The sequence below is a fragment of the Macaca thibetana genome, chromosome 8, assembly GCF_024542745.1.
Source record: "Macaca thibetana thibetana isolate TM-01 chromosome 8, ASM2454274v1, whole genome shotgun sequence".
In the NCBI taxonomy this organism is placed as follows: domain Eukaryota; kingdom Metazoa; phylum Chordata; class Mammalia; order Primates; family Cercopithecidae; genus Macaca; species Macaca thibetana.
The window spans coordinates 17153127-17169644 of NC_065585.1; the positions used below are offsets into that span (position 1 = coordinate 17153127).

General features: G+C 46.6%; 1 long non-coding RNA gene across 13 annotated transcripts in view; it reads right to left on the minus strand.

The window, feature by feature from the left end:
* LOC126961609 (uncharacterized) overlaps positions 1 to 16257 on the minus strand; it is a 205926-nt gene extending 189669 nt beyond the window's left edge. For 12 of the 13 annotated variants that reach the window (XR_007728356.1, XR_007728359.1, XR_007728355.1 and 9 more), the window contains exon 1: positions 15936 to 16034. This is a non-coding gene — a long non-coding RNA (uncharacterized LOC126961609). Of the gene's footprint in view, positions 1 to 15935 lie in introns of all 13 variants that reach the window. The other variant, XR_007728354.1, reaches the window with a different exon arrangement.
* Between the last annotated feature and the right edge of the window lie 261 nt (positions 16258 to 16518).

Below are 16518 nucleotides of genomic sequence, written 5' to 3' on the forward strand. Positions count from 1 at the left end.
GTGATAGCTTAGAAAACAGGGTCCGAAATGGTGAGGATTTCATGGAAAAATATAAAGATTTCACACAATCCTTCTGCCGTCTGGGCTTCCTGACCCAAATCTGCTCATTGGCGGCACTGCGTACCAATCCGGGAATTCACTGACAATACGGTCTGAACTGTTCCAGTGGTGTTTTCCTCCCTACCAGCCCTGTCCGCCCGCCCCCTGTCCAGCATGCACCCTAGCCAGCCCACAGAGCTGCAGCAGAATTTCCTGTCATCCTCCGGAGTGCTGGCCGCCACGGCTGATGACTTCCGGAGACCCTGCAGGAGAACAGGCACTGTAAACATAGCAGGCCCGTGTCACTTCCATCAGGCATAAAGATCCAGTCTCCTGCAGGCTAGAGTGCCTTCAAAGGGCCCGGGCTGTCCATCTGGGACCAGAGCCCTGTCATTGACAGTACTGCATTTTGGCATGTCTGGGGTAGGAAGCAGACAGTCTGGAAACATGCTCAAGAGTGCCAGGGAAGGCTGGGAATCTCAGCTGAGTCCTTAATGGCTGGGCGTCTCAGCCTCTCTGAGCCTGTTTTCACATCTGTAAAATGAAAGTGATATGACATTTGCATCTTGGGGTCGCTGGGAGAAATACTTAAATCCTGGCACATAGTAGGCACTCAATAAAGGGTAACAATTACATAAGAATGGTGACATCAATGCCTGAACATTGACACCTCAACCATTATGCACAAGACCTTAACATCTGACAGAATGCATGCAAACAAGACTCAAGCACGTGACCCCAGAAGCGTCGGGAAGGCACTGGATTCTCCAGGTGGCAAAACAGAGTCCACACCCTATCCCCCTCTCAACTCCTAGGAGCAGGGGACATCAGATGTGTCCTTTAAGCCATTTCTCACCCATTCGTCACACCAAAGAGTTACAATCTGCTCAGCCACAGCCTGAACTTCCCCCAATTTCTCCTTTTACCACTATCTTCGGTGCTATCTAAACATTTATCATCCTCAGGAAGATATAAAATGCTGGTGCTGTCTGAATTCAAAATGCAATGTCAACTGGAAACCTCAAAGCCATTTGGAGGATTTATTTTGGTGCTAACTAGAGAGCAAATGAAACCCCAGGAATGGCTTAATTAACCCCGCAAGCAGCAGCCAGGCATTTTCTTCCTGTCTTGTTCTGGCTGTCAAGGTTCCCTTAGGTTATTAACAAGGACAAAGGAATTGACAGGGACAAGAACATAACCCAGGTGGTCATTAGGGTCTGTCCATGAAAGCAGAGTGGGGAAAGGAGCTCTCATTTGGAAGAAGACCAGTCCAGCTCTGCCTGAAATCTGCCATATACCGATTATGTGCCCATCTTCAAGTTCCTAACCCTCTCCAACCGCTCTGAAGTTATAAGGATGATCAGGCTTCATGGATACTTGGTATGTGTGGGGTGCTGTGCAGAATGTATCTTATTGAAACCTCAGACCCTTCCCACACAGAGCAGCTAGTATATCCCCATTTCACAGATGGGGAAACCAAGGTTAAGAGAAGTTAAATAACTTCCCTCAGACCACATCTGCAAATGGCAAAGTCAGGATTCAATCCAGGCCAGCCAGCATAGGCCCCCTGAAGCCACTGCACTCTTGCACTTGACACAAAAGACTCAGACTGTGATGTCAGGCAAATCCGAGATAGGAGATTGACTCAACCTTGATTTCCTCACCTGAGAAATGGGGGTAACAGCAACAACCTCACATTGTTGCTACAGCAATGAAATGAGGTGAAAGTCATGTAAAATGTCATGTAAAAAGATCACATGTTATACATACTCAACAAAACCCACAGGTCCTCAATTTTTCAGCACACTGCCCTGCACATAGTAGGTGCTCAACAAACATTCATAGTAGGCGCTCAACTCAGAAATGACCAATTGATGTGAAAACCTTACAGAGTTGTTGTAAGGATTAAATGATGCCGAAAATAAGAATTGCCAGCATGCTAAGACCACAAGAAATACACACCCCAAAGGAAATTCTCTTCTCCATGTGAGGCTCCCCTGTACGTAACCCCCAGGGCACTGTGCAGGTGGTCTATATCCCTGTAACCGATCAGGGCCCAGAAGAGACAGTTAAGCTCAGCACAAAAAAGCATGGGCTCCCAGCCCATGGCATTTGCCCATGTTCCTCAGTGACAGAGAGAAGGCATGCTAAAGCATCACCCCCAATGTTCCATCCCCCAAAATCACATGAAGTCATCAAGTCACAGACAGAAGCTGGTTCAGTTGGATTCCTAAATATTCATCTGAGTGTTTGTGTGTTTTGAGGCTAGGGAAGGGTAGGCGAGAGAGAAACTTTTCCCCAAGGAAGCCAGGCACCTTCGAGCACCACAAGGACTTATCAGCAGATAGACCAGAGCTCTGCAGACACACACAACACAGCCTGGACCCAGGATGCTTGCCCATGGAAGTCAATACGAGGCCTGAACCTTAGTCCTGCCCTAGGACCAGCTCCTTGGACATACCGTCTGTGCAGGCACACAGGGCTCCTGGCTCAGAGCGGCCCAAGCTTGGTTTAATGCTCTGCTGTCAGCATCTAGAAATTCTTCACAAATTTTCCACAAGAGAGCCCATATTTCATTTTGCACTGAGCCCCACATATTATGTAGCCAGCCTGGCCTACCACAGACAAGCCAATAGGCCCAGTTGCTCCCCATCACTGGCCTCAGTCTGTCAGTGGTAAAATGGAAGCATAGTGCCTGCCTCACAGTTGCCAAAGCTGGCCAGGGATCCATGCACTGAACACTTCATGAGTGTGAGCTGCCATCCCCCTAACTGAGCGCCATGGTTTGCTGCCTGGCAAATGGGATAATTTTCCAAGGTACTGGCTACAACATGGATGTTTTGCAGGTATAATGAGGCCAGAGATAGACACACACCTCAGAATGATGGGTGTTGACATCATCATCATCATCGTCGTCGTCATCATCATCATCTTCATTACTGTAAAACACTGAGCTAGCCCCAGAATGGGTCACATCATTTAGGGGTCTGAGAGTGCTGCACAGCAGGGCCGGGGGCAGTCAAATTCACTGGTACCAACATGCATCCTCTCTCCTGGTAGCAACCTGCAAAACTGGATAACCCGCCAGAACAAAAATATCCTTAAATCCCTAGTACCCAATAATAAAAGAAGGTATTGCCCAGGCTCCAGTAAGACCCCCCTCTCACAAGTGAAATGCCCCTACTGCATACCAAAAACAAGTTGTAAGCTCCTTAAGGATAGAAAACAGGGCTTCACACACACACATAAATGAAATATCTAGCAATGCTTCTAACCAAGGAGGTGAAAGATCTCTACAAGGAAAACTACAAAACATTGCTGAAAGAAATTGGAGATGACACAAATAAATGGAAAAACATTTCATGCTCATTGATTGGAAGAATCAAAATCATTAAAATGGCCATACTGCCCAAAGCAATTTATAGATTCAATGCTATTTCTTTCAAACTACCAACATCATTTTTCACAGAAGTAGAAAAAACTATTCTAAAATTCACATGGAACCCAAGAGCCTGAATAACCAAGCAATTCTAAGAAATAAGAACAAAGCTAGAGACCTCACATTACCTGACTTCAAATTATACTACAAGGCTACAGTAACCAAAACAGCATGGTACTGGTGCAAAAAGAAATACACAGACCAATGGAACAGAATAGAGAACCCAGAAATAAAGCCACTTATCTACAACCATCTGATCTTCAACAAACTTGACAAAAAGAGGCAATGGGGCAGAAGAAAATGAAACAGAACCCCTACTTATCACCACACAAAAAAATAACTCATCATGGATTAAAGGCTTAAATTAAGACTTTAAACTATAAAAATCCTAGAAGAAAACCGAGGAAATACCCTTCTCAATATAGGCCTTGACAAGGAATTTATGGCTAAGTCCTCAAAAACAATTGCAACAAAAACAAAAATTGACAAGTGAGGCCTAATTAAACTAAAGAACTTCTGCAGAGCAAAAGAAACTATCAAGGCAATAAACAGACAAGCTACAGAATGGGAGAAAATATTCACAAACTATGCATTTGACAAAGTTCCAATATCCAGAATCGATAAGGAACTTAAATCAACAAGCAAAGCAGCAAATAATCCCATTAAAAAGTGAGCAAAGCACATGGACGGACACTGCTCAAAAGAAGACATTCATGCAGCCACCAAACATGAAAAAATGCACAATATCACTAGTCATTGGAAAAATTCAAATCAAAACCACAATGAGATACATTTCATACCAATCAGAATGGTTTTCATTAAAAAGCCAAAAAATAACAGATGTTGGTGGGCCTGTGTAGAAAAGGAGACACTGACACACTGTTGGTGGGAATGTAAATTAGTCCAGCCACTGTGAGGAGCAGTTTAGAGATTTCTCAGAGAACTACAAGTTTAGCTACCATTTGACCCATCAATCTCATACCTGGGTGTATACTCAAAGGAAAATAAATTGTTCTACCAAAAGTACACATGCACCCATGTGTTCATGGCAGCACTATTCACAATAGCAAAGACATGGAATCAACCTAAATGCCCGTCAGTGGTGGACTGGAAAAAGAAAATGTGGCACATATACACCAAGAAATACTATGAAACCATATAAAAGAACGGAATCATGCTCTCTGCAGTAACATGGATGCAGCTGGAGGCCATTATCATAAGCAAACTAATGCTGAAACAGAAAACAAAATACTGCGTGCTCTCACTTATAAGTGGGAGTTAAACATTGGGTACACATGGGCATAAAGATGGGAACAATAGATGCTGAAGACTACTAGAGAGGAGAGGAAAAGAGGGAGACAAGGACTGAAAAACTAACTATTGGGTACTATGCTCAGTACCTGGGTGATGAGTTCAATCATACTCCAAACCTCAACAGCATCCCATATACCTTTGTAACAAACCTGCACATGCACCTCTTGATTCTAAAATAAAAAGTGAAAACAAGAAAATAGAGCTTCAGCTCTGGAGCTCTGGTGTAGCTCCAGAACATGCAACCTCGCACAATGCCTTGCACACAGCCGGAACCAAGCATACACAATGACGGCACTAGAAATGACTTGTGAACTGTCAAAGTGCTTGACGCTCAGTGGTATCATTCAATTCATAGATAGGGTGAACGACCATCCCAGTTTGCACAGGACTGAGGAGGTTCCCAGAATGCGGGACTTTCAGTGCTAAAACCAGGAAAGTCTTTGGCAACCAGGACAAGTTGGCCATTCTGCTCACAGGTATTATTTCTAAGGCCAAATATGAACAGAGGTTGCTCCTCAGTGGAGGGTTATGGGGCTCTTCTTCAACCATCAACACATTTCTACACATTCTAAGTTTTCGCCAAAGACTTTGTATTAGTTTTATCATTATGGGAAGTGTTTAAGAAGTAAAAAGGTTATTTCATAGTATGCACTATCCATTACCAAATCCAAATTTTCTATTTCTAATCATATTTTTCTTAAAAAAAAAAAAAAAAAGGTACCCTTGGTGAGGTGCAGTGGCTCAAGCCTGTAATCCCAGCACTTTGGGAGAACAAGGCAGGAGGATCTCTTGAGCCCAGGAGTTTAAGACTAGCCTGAGCAACATAGTGAGACTCCATCTCTATTAAATATAAAATTAGAAAGTAAAAGAAAAAAAAAAACTCTTTTCAAACTTTCTATGTTTAATCTTCCCTTGTGGTTGGACATGGTGCTTCATGCCTATAATTCCAACACTTTGGGAGGCCAAGGTGGGAGGATCACTTGAGTTCAAAAGTTTGAGACCAGCCTAGGCAACATTTCAAGACTGTCTCTCTCAAAAAAAAAAGAAAAGAAAAGAAAAAAAAATCTTCCCTTGTTCATTTCTGTCAGCTTTTTCCCACAGCGTTCAACTTCCTCCCAGCAGTTTCCCCCTCCTGAACTTTACAGCCCTGCTGACATAAAATGGGCACTGCGGGCATCTCAATCTCATCTTTCCTAAAACATGTCTGTGCTGTGGGCCTTGCTAGAAGCCCGAGATTCTGACTGAGACAGGCTCATAAAGTGGTTGGTTATAGTAACTCTGGGTCCCCCACCCGTCTTCCTGCGATGGGTCACTCGGGTAACCCTCAGTGAGTGAAGGAAAGAACCAGACTCCAGCCAGCCCCTCCAGCAGCCCTCTGCAGCAAGCCCAACTTCCTCCTCAGCTCTCCACCACGCATCCAACTCCCCAAAAGCCCACAGCAATGGTGCCTGGGACCTCTATGCCCAGTCTTAAATGATATCCAGCCAGGCCAAGACACCGCTGTTGGCCTCTTCACAAGTGTCTTCTCAACAGCAAGGTCTTCACTCACACCCCCACTCCAGGCCCCTATTTCTTTTTTCTTTCTGCTGCTTCTGCAGGGGGCCTCCTTTATGTTGCTCCTTCTACACCCAGACTCTGGACCTGCCCTGGCACTTGCCTTGTCCCCTTCCAGAATTCACTCCATTCAGGCGTGTCATGAGCGGGTACCTGGTGTCGGGCATGCTGACTGGCAGAGGGATATAGTGGTGAGCACCACCCACCCCTGCCCTCCAGAAGTTCCCAGGCTTTCAGGGAAGGAACCCAGGAAACAGTGCCAACTGGAGAGTGATGTGGCAACCTCCGGTCAGGCTGCAAGTGTGCATGCTCTGTGCCCTGTATTCCTGGGACACACTCAGACATACACCTGCAGCCGTGTGCCAGGATGCTCATGACAGCATTGTTTACAACAGCAAAATCCAGGAAACAACCCAAGCCTCTGTGGCGCAGGGAATGAATGAACAAGCATAGTAGCATCATCTGCCCAGCATAATGCCGGGAGAAAAGAGGAAAGTTCAGACATCTTATACATTATGTCACCTGCCTAAGAATTTAAAAACACAAAATGGTGCTACCAGTGATCTTCAAATAGATTTGTAATGAAATTGTAAGAACATGACCTGTTATACCCCAAGTTCAGGAGAGGTACTTATATGAAGAGAAGGATAGGGAATGAGAGACAAGGCTCATAGACTTCCCGTTTATCTCTTTTTTTCTTTTTTTTTTTAAATTTCTGTAAAGACAATGATCCAGGCTGGGTATGGTGGCTCATGCCTGTAATCCCAGCACTTTGGGAGGCCGAAGTGGGCGGATCACGAGGTCAGGAGATTGAGACCATGCTGGCTAACACAGTGAAACCCCGTCTCTATTAAATATACAAAAAATTAGCCAGGTGTGGTGGCACGCGCCTGCAGTCCCAGCTACTCAAGAGGCTGAGACAGGAGAATCGCTTGAACCTAGGAGGCAGAGGCTACATTGAGCCAAGATTGTACCACTGCAGTCCAGCCTGGGCAACACAGCGAAACTCTGTCTCAAAAAAAATAATAATAAATAAATAAATTAATAAATAAATAAATAAATAAATAAAATAAAGACGAAGATCCAAAGCAAAGCATACCACCTCATGAGCACGTGCTAATCCATGGGTGGGAATACAGCTTTGGTTAAATAACCCTTTGTGGCTCTCTGTTTTGTGTTTCAGAGCTAGACATTCACATTATGCAGAGATCACCCTGAAACTCCACAGCAGTTTCTAGAACCCATGGAGACTTTGGGAAAGACAGTGGAAAGCCGAGGAAGCCAGAGAGCTCCAGGCACTCACAGCACAAGAGGGAGGTGGACCACCGGATCATGAGGTCTCCACCAGTGCCTCAGCAGCCACGCACTGCCTGGCCTGAAACCAATGTCCTCTGTGCCCTCACGTCCACCAGCTCCAGGCTCCCTCCCCAAAGAATCAAGAGTCAGGCTCTGCTCTGCTTCCTTCTCTTCCTTCTCTTCCAAATGTCTCTGTGGATGAAATGCAATCCCACAGAGTGGTGTCATCCAGCTCTCAGGCAATTTCCCAGAGGTGACTCATCGTCCTCTCAACAAGCGCGTGAGGGCCACAAGATGAGGACTGTCACCCCATTGAGAGATGTGGAGCCAGAGCCTCAGAGAAGTCCCAAGAACTGCCTGAGCTGACTCAACAGCCGGAAACTAGGACAGTCACAAAACCAATCTGACTTCCAAATTTGAATGAGATTCAGGGCTTACTATGCGTCATGTTCAGAGAGGGGAGATGGACAACTGGCCAGTTTTACCTCCCAGATCATCTCAGGTTCACAATCATAGGCTTCCCAAGGGAGCAAGCGAAGGCCCAGAGAAGCCAAGTGTCCTCCCTAAGCTCACAGAGCCAGAAAGCCTCAGGGATGTTCTAACATGCCTCAACAACCTCCCCAGAGCATTTCTCCATCAGGAAAACTCTTTTTATTATAGGTATCTTTATTTTCCCTGCAAAGGCAACAAGAAGCTTCCGAGGCCCCCCAGTGAGCAGAAAGCTGAGAGCTGGGGGCCGGCCAGTGTTTATTTGTTTATGCCATCATCTCCCACTGAACCCGGTCCCAAGCTTCTGAGTGACTCAGAGGCCTGACCACCAACAGCTGTTCTTTGGTTGTCACAAGATAAGCCAACAGGGGGTGGGGGCGTCCATTGCACTTCCCAGTAATCAGGTGGGACACACTCTTTCTTCGCAGTACCCCCACCCTTTGTGGAGTGATAAATGGTGACAGATAGATGAGAGGGAAAGACCCCCATCCCCAGCAATGGCACTGGAGACCCAGCTATGAGCATGTGGCCCACATTTTAACAAGGCTGCAAGACAGAGAGGAAGCAGCCCCCCACACCACCGCCTCACCCCACCACCAGGAAACAAGCTGCCTCCTGGGAAGGTGAGAGGGAAGAGAGCCACCAGAGCCACTGGAACACAGGTTCCAGCCAAGGCCACCCTGAGGCCCAGAGTCTCAGGAATGGGCCATGCTTGGCTCCAGTCTAGTGTGGCCCATCAATTATGGTGACTTCCCTGCCTAGCCTGGTCTCCAAAGCCTTTTCCCTGAAGGTTCCCTGAGCCAGAAACAGAATGTATCCTGAGGCTTTACCTGTCCTCAAAAGCCTGATCTCTGGACCCTACTCCACTCATTTTAACTGAAAACAGCACTCTGGTCCAAAGGACAGAATAATGAATCTTTCTTTCCTTCCTTTCTTTTTCCTTTCTTTCTCTTTCTTTCTTTTCTCTTTTTCTTTTCTTTTCTTTTTCTTTCTTTCTCGCTCTCTTTCTTTCCTTTCTTTCTTCACTCAGGTACAAAGGACAGAATAATGAATCAACCTTCCTTCCTTCCTTCCTTTCCTTCCTTTCTCCCTCCTTCCTTCCTTTCCTTCCTTTCTCCCTCCTTCCTTCCTGTCTTCCTTCCTTCCTTTCTTTCTTTTCTTTCCTCCCCCCTTCCCTCCCTTTCTTTCTTCTTTCTTCTTTCTTTCTTTCTTTCTTCTTTCTTTCTTTCTTTCTTTCCTTTCCTCCCTCCCTCCCTTCCTTCCTTTCTTCCGTCTTCTCTCTCTCTCTTTCCTTCTTTCCTCTTTATTTCCTCTTTCTTTCTATCTTCATTTTTGGAACTGGGCCTTCTTCCAAACTTCTCACATAGCCCCTTACTCTGCTCTTCCTATGGGCAGCTGAGAATCATTTTCCAACCTTATCAAATATGCTCCCTTCTCTTAAGATAGCCTGCCCTGGCTGCTCCCTATGGTCTCTCGCAGGCTAATCAGGTGCTGTAGGAAGAGGCACAAATGCACCCACCTGGCCCAGACATCCAGAGGCCAAGGTCACAGTCCTGCATTACAGCATGAGAGTTCTTCTTTCCAGTGCCTACAAACCTATGCTTGCCCCCAAAGTCGCTCGGGGATAACAGGGGGTTGGGGAAGGGGTGGAAGGTCAAACAGAGACCCTCTTGGAATCTGTTCCCTTCATTAACTTTGAAATTCCACAGGCCAGTGTTTTCTCAAGGTTTGTTACACAGACTACTCACCCAGGAGAAGGGCGCTGCAATCTTCACACCCACAGGCTGTAGCTGGGAAAGCCAGGAGACAGCTTCAAGGGGTGAGGTCAGTCGCCTCCCGCCCAGCCCCCAGGCGGAGGAACTAACATAGAGAGCAAATAGCCAGCATTAGAGTAAGAAATAGAGATTCAGGGCTGTTACCGTTTGCAGATGAAGAAAGATTAAAACACTTGAGCACATTGGGGCCTGTGGGGAGGGCGACGGGGGAGGAAAGGCATCAGGAAAAATAGCTAATGCCTGCTGGGTTTAATACCTAGGTGATGGGTTGATAGGTGCAGCAAATCACATGGCACACGTCTACCATGTAACAAACCTGCACATCCTGCACATGTACCCCAGAACTTAAAATAAAATACATACATAATAAATAAAAATAAAATAAAATCCTGTAGACAGAAAAAAATTAAAAACTTGAGCAAGATCACACAGCAGGTATAAAATAGCAAAGCTTCAAAACCTGATTTAATTTTGTTCTAAAAACCACACTCTTCAAATAATTGTAGCTATCAGTCAAAGCGGGCCAAGATCTCATGACACAACCACTCTTGAGGCAGGACGCTAAGTGACTGTCCCTACAGCCCAGGCGTGCCGGACCAAAACCCCACTCAAGTTACCATTGAGGCCTGTGTGTAATTCAGGGACGGAAGAAGTGTGTCCAATACTGTTCTAAACTGACCTCCCAAAACTCTGTAAACTGACCTCCCAAAACTGTCACCAAGACCCCTCCTAGTCAATGCAGCATCCCCTGCCAAAATGCACACGACTTTACATTTTACTATGTATCGGTATCGGAGCCTAGGACATAGTAAACCCTCAATAAATGTCTGCTAAAAGAACAGTAAGAGAACTAGCCATGTGAAGGCCGTCTTCTAAGTTTTCTGTAAAAGCCTAATGAAAGCATTGTGCATATGCTGCTTAACAAGTCTCACAGAAATATTACATCTTGGAACAATTGTTTTTCAGTGTTTATGAACCTGGAGAAGTTTCTGCCTTTCAAAGACAAACATGTTTCCTTTATTTAGGCCAAGGACGAACTACAGCCTATAAGCCCGTTGTCAGTTCTTGTAAATAAAGTTTTATTGGCACACAGCCACACCCACTCATTTACATATTATCTATGGCTACTTTCAAGATACAAAGGCAGAACTGACAAGCAGTACAGAGCTGCGTGGCCTGCAAAGCTGAAAACATTTACCACCTAGTCCTTGATATAAAAGTTTGCCAAGCCTTACTTTAGACACAAGTATAACCTACTTAGCATGTTGTACTAACTAGGAAGCTCAGAGCTAAACGTAATGTAAAATTTTAGTAACTCACTCATCTTCAATATTTTTTAAACCTTTATGTCTATATGCTTTGGTCTTCTAATCCCATTTTAAAATTTTATTTAAAAAAACTAGTATTCCCTGAGTATATATTATATGCCTGGCACTGAATGAAACCTTTTAATATGTTCTCTTATTTAATTCTCACAATAGACTCATGGGGTAGGTAATATTATCTTTTTATTTATTTATTTGGGAGATGGAGTCTCACTCTCTCACCCAGGCTGGAGTGCAGTGGTGCAATCTTGGCTCACTGCAACCTCTGCCTCCCAGGTTCAAGCGATCCCCCTGCCTCAGCCTCCTGAGTAGCTGGGATTACAGGCACATGCCGCCACACCCATCTAATTTTTCTATTTTTAGTAGTGATGGGGTTTCGCTATGTTGGCCAGGCTGGTCTTGAACTCCTGACCTCAGGTGATCTGCCCACCTCGGCCTCCCAAAGTGCTGGGATTACAGGCGTGAGCCACCGTGCCCAGCCCTTATCTTCAATTTGTTGAGAATAAATGAATGAAAAGAATAAATGAATAAAGTCACCAATTGATTGCATAGTGGAAATATATTTACTATTTCATAATTTAATCCCAGAGAATAATTAACTCAGGAATTGACTGAAAAACTTTGGGTGCTGAACGAATATAACAGGCAGGGCTGAGATAGTAACTGCAGGCAATGTGAGCCAAATTATAGGATTGTAAAGTGCTGTCATTCTAGGATCCTTATTATTTTCAATCTAGCTTCAGACTAAGCTGTGCAGTCACTTCATCATGAATCTTCAGGATTTGGGGAGAATCAGCAGACATGACACAGAGCTACTGCTCAAGTCACAGGCTCAGACACTGCCTCCAGTGACGTAGCCAGAGCCACACAGCCAGAGCACCACAAATAGAAAGAATTACCGGTGCCCCAATGCAGTCCTCTTCAGGAGGACTAGGTCCACATGTCGCTAACAGTACTTTTGAAAAGCTGACCTTTTCTTAACTTAAATACCAACATCCTAAGCAGTATTATCTGCAAAATCACAGGTCTCACGTACCAATTGTTGTTTTTTCTAATTTGAGTTAAACACAAAAAAATTTTTATTCTTATCTATAACCTGAAATCATCTTGCATTGCTTATCAGCACGCTTTGAGAAACACTGGTTGGACAGGAGTAGGGGTGTCGAGGCTGACAGATGGGAGTGCAAACACCAGCTTCTCTGCTCTCTCCATCAATAACCGTGGCAGCTTTCTGGATCTCACTGAACCTCAGTTTGTCCATATGTATAAGAGGGAGACACATCCCCCTCACCAGATTAGAAGGTCAACTGGGCACATTCCAGGTATTCATACACACCAGCTCTTAAGCAACCTTGGGCTGTTCACTGAGAACCCCTGGAGATGACTAAGTCATAGCCCTTCTCTCATGGACACCCTAGGCAGACTGTCAGGGGCTCTAGGCACCCTATGGGGAATAGGTCCAAGACGCCAGGCCATCTCCAGGAACCTGGCCAGGATGTCAGTGTGGGTGGCAGGGCAGCCTCTACGACTACAGAGTGTGGAGAGTGTGCTGTCAATCATTCCAGGAGCCCATCAAGTGAAAACGACACAGGTTGGGACTGCTCTAGCAGTAGTCAGGGGTAACAGGGCTCTTCTAAGTGGCTGAACGCAGGCTTATGACATGACATCAGGACAGCAAGCTCCTGCACCATGAGCAGAAATGCAAACTGTTCAGGCAAAAGTCCAGGGAAAACTGGGAGAGCTGCCTTGGACGCATAATGCACCAGCAGCACCAGCACCCACCAACTAATTGATGAGTCTGGGAGCTTCTAGGCCTGGTTTGCCCAACCACGTCCTCGTGTACACCTGTCGTCCCAGAGTAAGTAATATAGCGCCCCTTTCACTCTCAAGTCTCCCAGCTGAGAAGAGAAGTTAGCCAGTTTCCCTATGAATGAATGTACTAAGGCCCAAAAAGGAGAGGTAGTTTGCCCAAGGTCACAGTCACCGGTGGCCAAGAAGGGAGAATGTGCGTCTCTCAGCTCCAGGAAATGTTGTGCGGTGGCTTTGGAGTTAGACAGGGCTGTCCAAATGCTGCCTGTATTCCCTGGGGACACTTGATTTCCCTCTGGGTGCTCCAGTTACTTCAATGATAAAACAGGCTGGGCAAAGTGGGTCACGCTTGTAATCCCAGCACTTTAGGAGGCTGAGGCAGGCAGATCATTTGAAGTCAGGAGTTCAACACCAGCCTGGCCAACAAAAATTAGCCAGGCATGGTGGCGCATGCCTGTAATCCCAGCTGCTCGGGAGGCTGAGGCACGAGAATCACTTGAACCAGGGAAGTGGAGGTTGCAGTGAGCCGAGATTGTGCCACTGCACTCCAGCCTACGTGACAGAACAAGACTCAGTCTCAAAAACGACAACAACAACAAAAACAAAACAAAACAAAACAAAAAAACAGTAAAACTGATCATCACCATGATGGTGCGCATCTCATAGGTCTGTTTTGAGGTTTGAATGGAAAAACAGGTGCCATGTGCCCTGTAGAGATCATGGCTTAATAAATGGACATTATTACTACATCAGTGTCCTTGCTGACACAGAGAAGGAATCTTATTCATTGTCACAACCATTCTGTGTCCTTTGGTGCCTGAGCCCACTCTGGTCCTACTGTGAAGAGCGGGAGATAACCCAGACCACCACAATTGGGTTGTTCTAGGCAGTAACTGATAAAAGGGGAAAAAACAGAGCTATGGACCATGTGATAAGTGAAGCACAGCTGCCACCACGATAGGGTGTGGGGAGAGGGCAGGAAGGGGTGAGGGAGGGCCGGGAAGGCACAAGGGAGCAGGGAGTGTGCTGCCTCTGTCGTTCCCAGCTGACCCCCTCCCATCCCGGAACCTCTCTGCTCACCACTGTGGGCCTCTCTCCAGACCCTCAGCAGCCCCCTTGAAATGACTCCTCTGCCTGCCCCTACGTGACCACAGTATAGCAAGCACAGCCCAGCACGTGCTGCAGCTCACCGTCACACACACCCTTCCCAACACCGCAAGGAAAAGTCTTCAGCTGAAGCGGCCTGGTTCCGTGTAAAACACGAGGCAGTTCTCAGCTTCTGGCTCTGCCTTCTCCTGGATAAATAACCTTGGGCAAGGTACATGGCCCCTCAGAGCCTCAAGGCGCTCAACTGTGCAATGAATACACCATTGCTCTCCTAGTGGGATTGCCGGGTTAAGTCACAGATATACTCGAAAAAAAGAGCGTTTCCCTTCTGTCTGACCTTTTCAAAGACACCAAGAGAAAACCACTGAGAGCCACCATATTTGATCAAGGCAACTGTGATGCCACAAAGAAAATGCCTACTACGTGTCTAGCCTGTGAGCATGGCAAATGCATTTCCTGCACTCAGAAAGATTACTTTCTAGTGTGAGAGAAAGACATGAAACCCAGTAACTCGCACAAATGAATATACGATGATAACACATCCAGGAGCTATGGGTGAGAACAGCATGGAACACCCAGGGGGACATTATTTACTTTAGGAGGTCAGGAAAGCCTGTCTGAGAAAGTGCTGTCAGGCGTGAGCAGAACTAGGAATCCAATCAAAATCAGACTCAAGGCCCCACCCCAACCGTGGTGTCGGCCACCACATGCCAGGTGGCCTCAAGTGGCCTGAGAGCTGGACCACTTGCTGTTTGAGCTGCAACTCTCCTTCAGGCAGCTTGGCACCACTCATCGCTCACAGCTAGCAGCCTCCCAGGCCACCAGGCCCGGATCTGAGAGGCCAGTCCTTCCACTTGTCAGCTGCAGAACTGCAACAGGCCTTTGTGGCCAAGCCGGCTGCTCCCTCCCTCCAGTTGGCACGAGACTCCATTTCCTCATCTGCCACTGACTTGTCACTCTGCCTTCCCGTGGGCTGCAGGGAAACTGACCTTTAATCAACTGTCCACGCCAACCAGCTGTGCCCAGGTCACAGTCCAGCACTGCCTCCCTGGCTCTGCTCGGAAAGATCATCAGGGCCAAGAAACGTCCACCATCCCCAGAAGCTACCCCCAGCCAACATCACCCACCACGTGCTGAGTGTCTGTCATGTGATCAGCATTTCAATGACTTCTTGGCGATCTTCAACTCCAGTCCTGTGGCGTGTGATAATACTTACTTAACCCTTCACTGCAGGGAGAGGAATCCATCAGTCTGCATGGAGGCACGCAGTGTGTATGTGTTAAAGAATCACACCCGGGCCTGCCTGCCTCCACATGCATCTGCCCACATACAACCCTCACAGTACCAGCCATATGGCCTTATGTTGTTCCTGGCTTTGAGCACAGAGCCAAGAAATTATCCCCCCATGCATATCTTTCCATTGAATCTCCCATGTCTTAATTCATTAACAACCCTGTCTTAATTTTCCCTTTCTGCAGTGTGAGAGACTGTGCCAAGTGACACACAATGTCTTAAGGGCACAGAACCAACAGCAGAGGCACTTTATAGGGAGGTAGATGGTGACAGATAGGTAAACTGAGAAAATCAGAAAATGGTGACAGGTACAATAACACACGTCAGCGCAGGGAACAGTAACGGCTTCCAGGAAGGACCTCTTTGGTTCCATCTGTCTCCCCTAGGCACCCAGCATCACACCAGCCACACAGAGGGTGCTCATTAAATGCCAGCTCATTGAGACAACCAGCCACATCCCAGTGAACCCTCCGCCACCAGCCAGGACAGCCTCACCTCAAGCCCAGCTGAGCGCCGGACGGAACATGCATCAGACGCTTCACCAGGAGGAGTCGGGGTCTTACATTCCATAGGGAGACCCAAAGGAAGTTGGCAGAGACCCAAGTAAACAGAGATCTCAGTCCTCGCAGCCAGCTGCGGTCCTTCATCCCACATGGACATCCAAGCTGTAAGAATCCATGAGGCATTCAGCCAGGGCCTCCTTCAAAACCACTTTTAGTATCCTGAAATGTGCAGGGCGTGTGTCATTCCAGTGCATTGTTCCACCAGAGTTATTCCTCAGACGACCGAAGATCACTGTAAATCCATCAGGCTCAGAAAATACTCGAACGAAGCTCCATGCAGCTGACAGGCACAGCCATCTTAAGGGGCATCTTTTTAATCTCCTTCTGGCCAAAAGATCAGGCCTGCAACAGGGAAGAAGAAAAAAACAGTCTTGTCATAGTCACTGACCCAGAGCAGTATTCAGTCACTCTTTCCTCCTTGTGTTTGACCCTAACAGAATGTAATTCACTAAAAATAATTCTCCATAACTAGTAACACACAAAATTGAGACCAGCGTCCAGGGAGGACTTCAGGT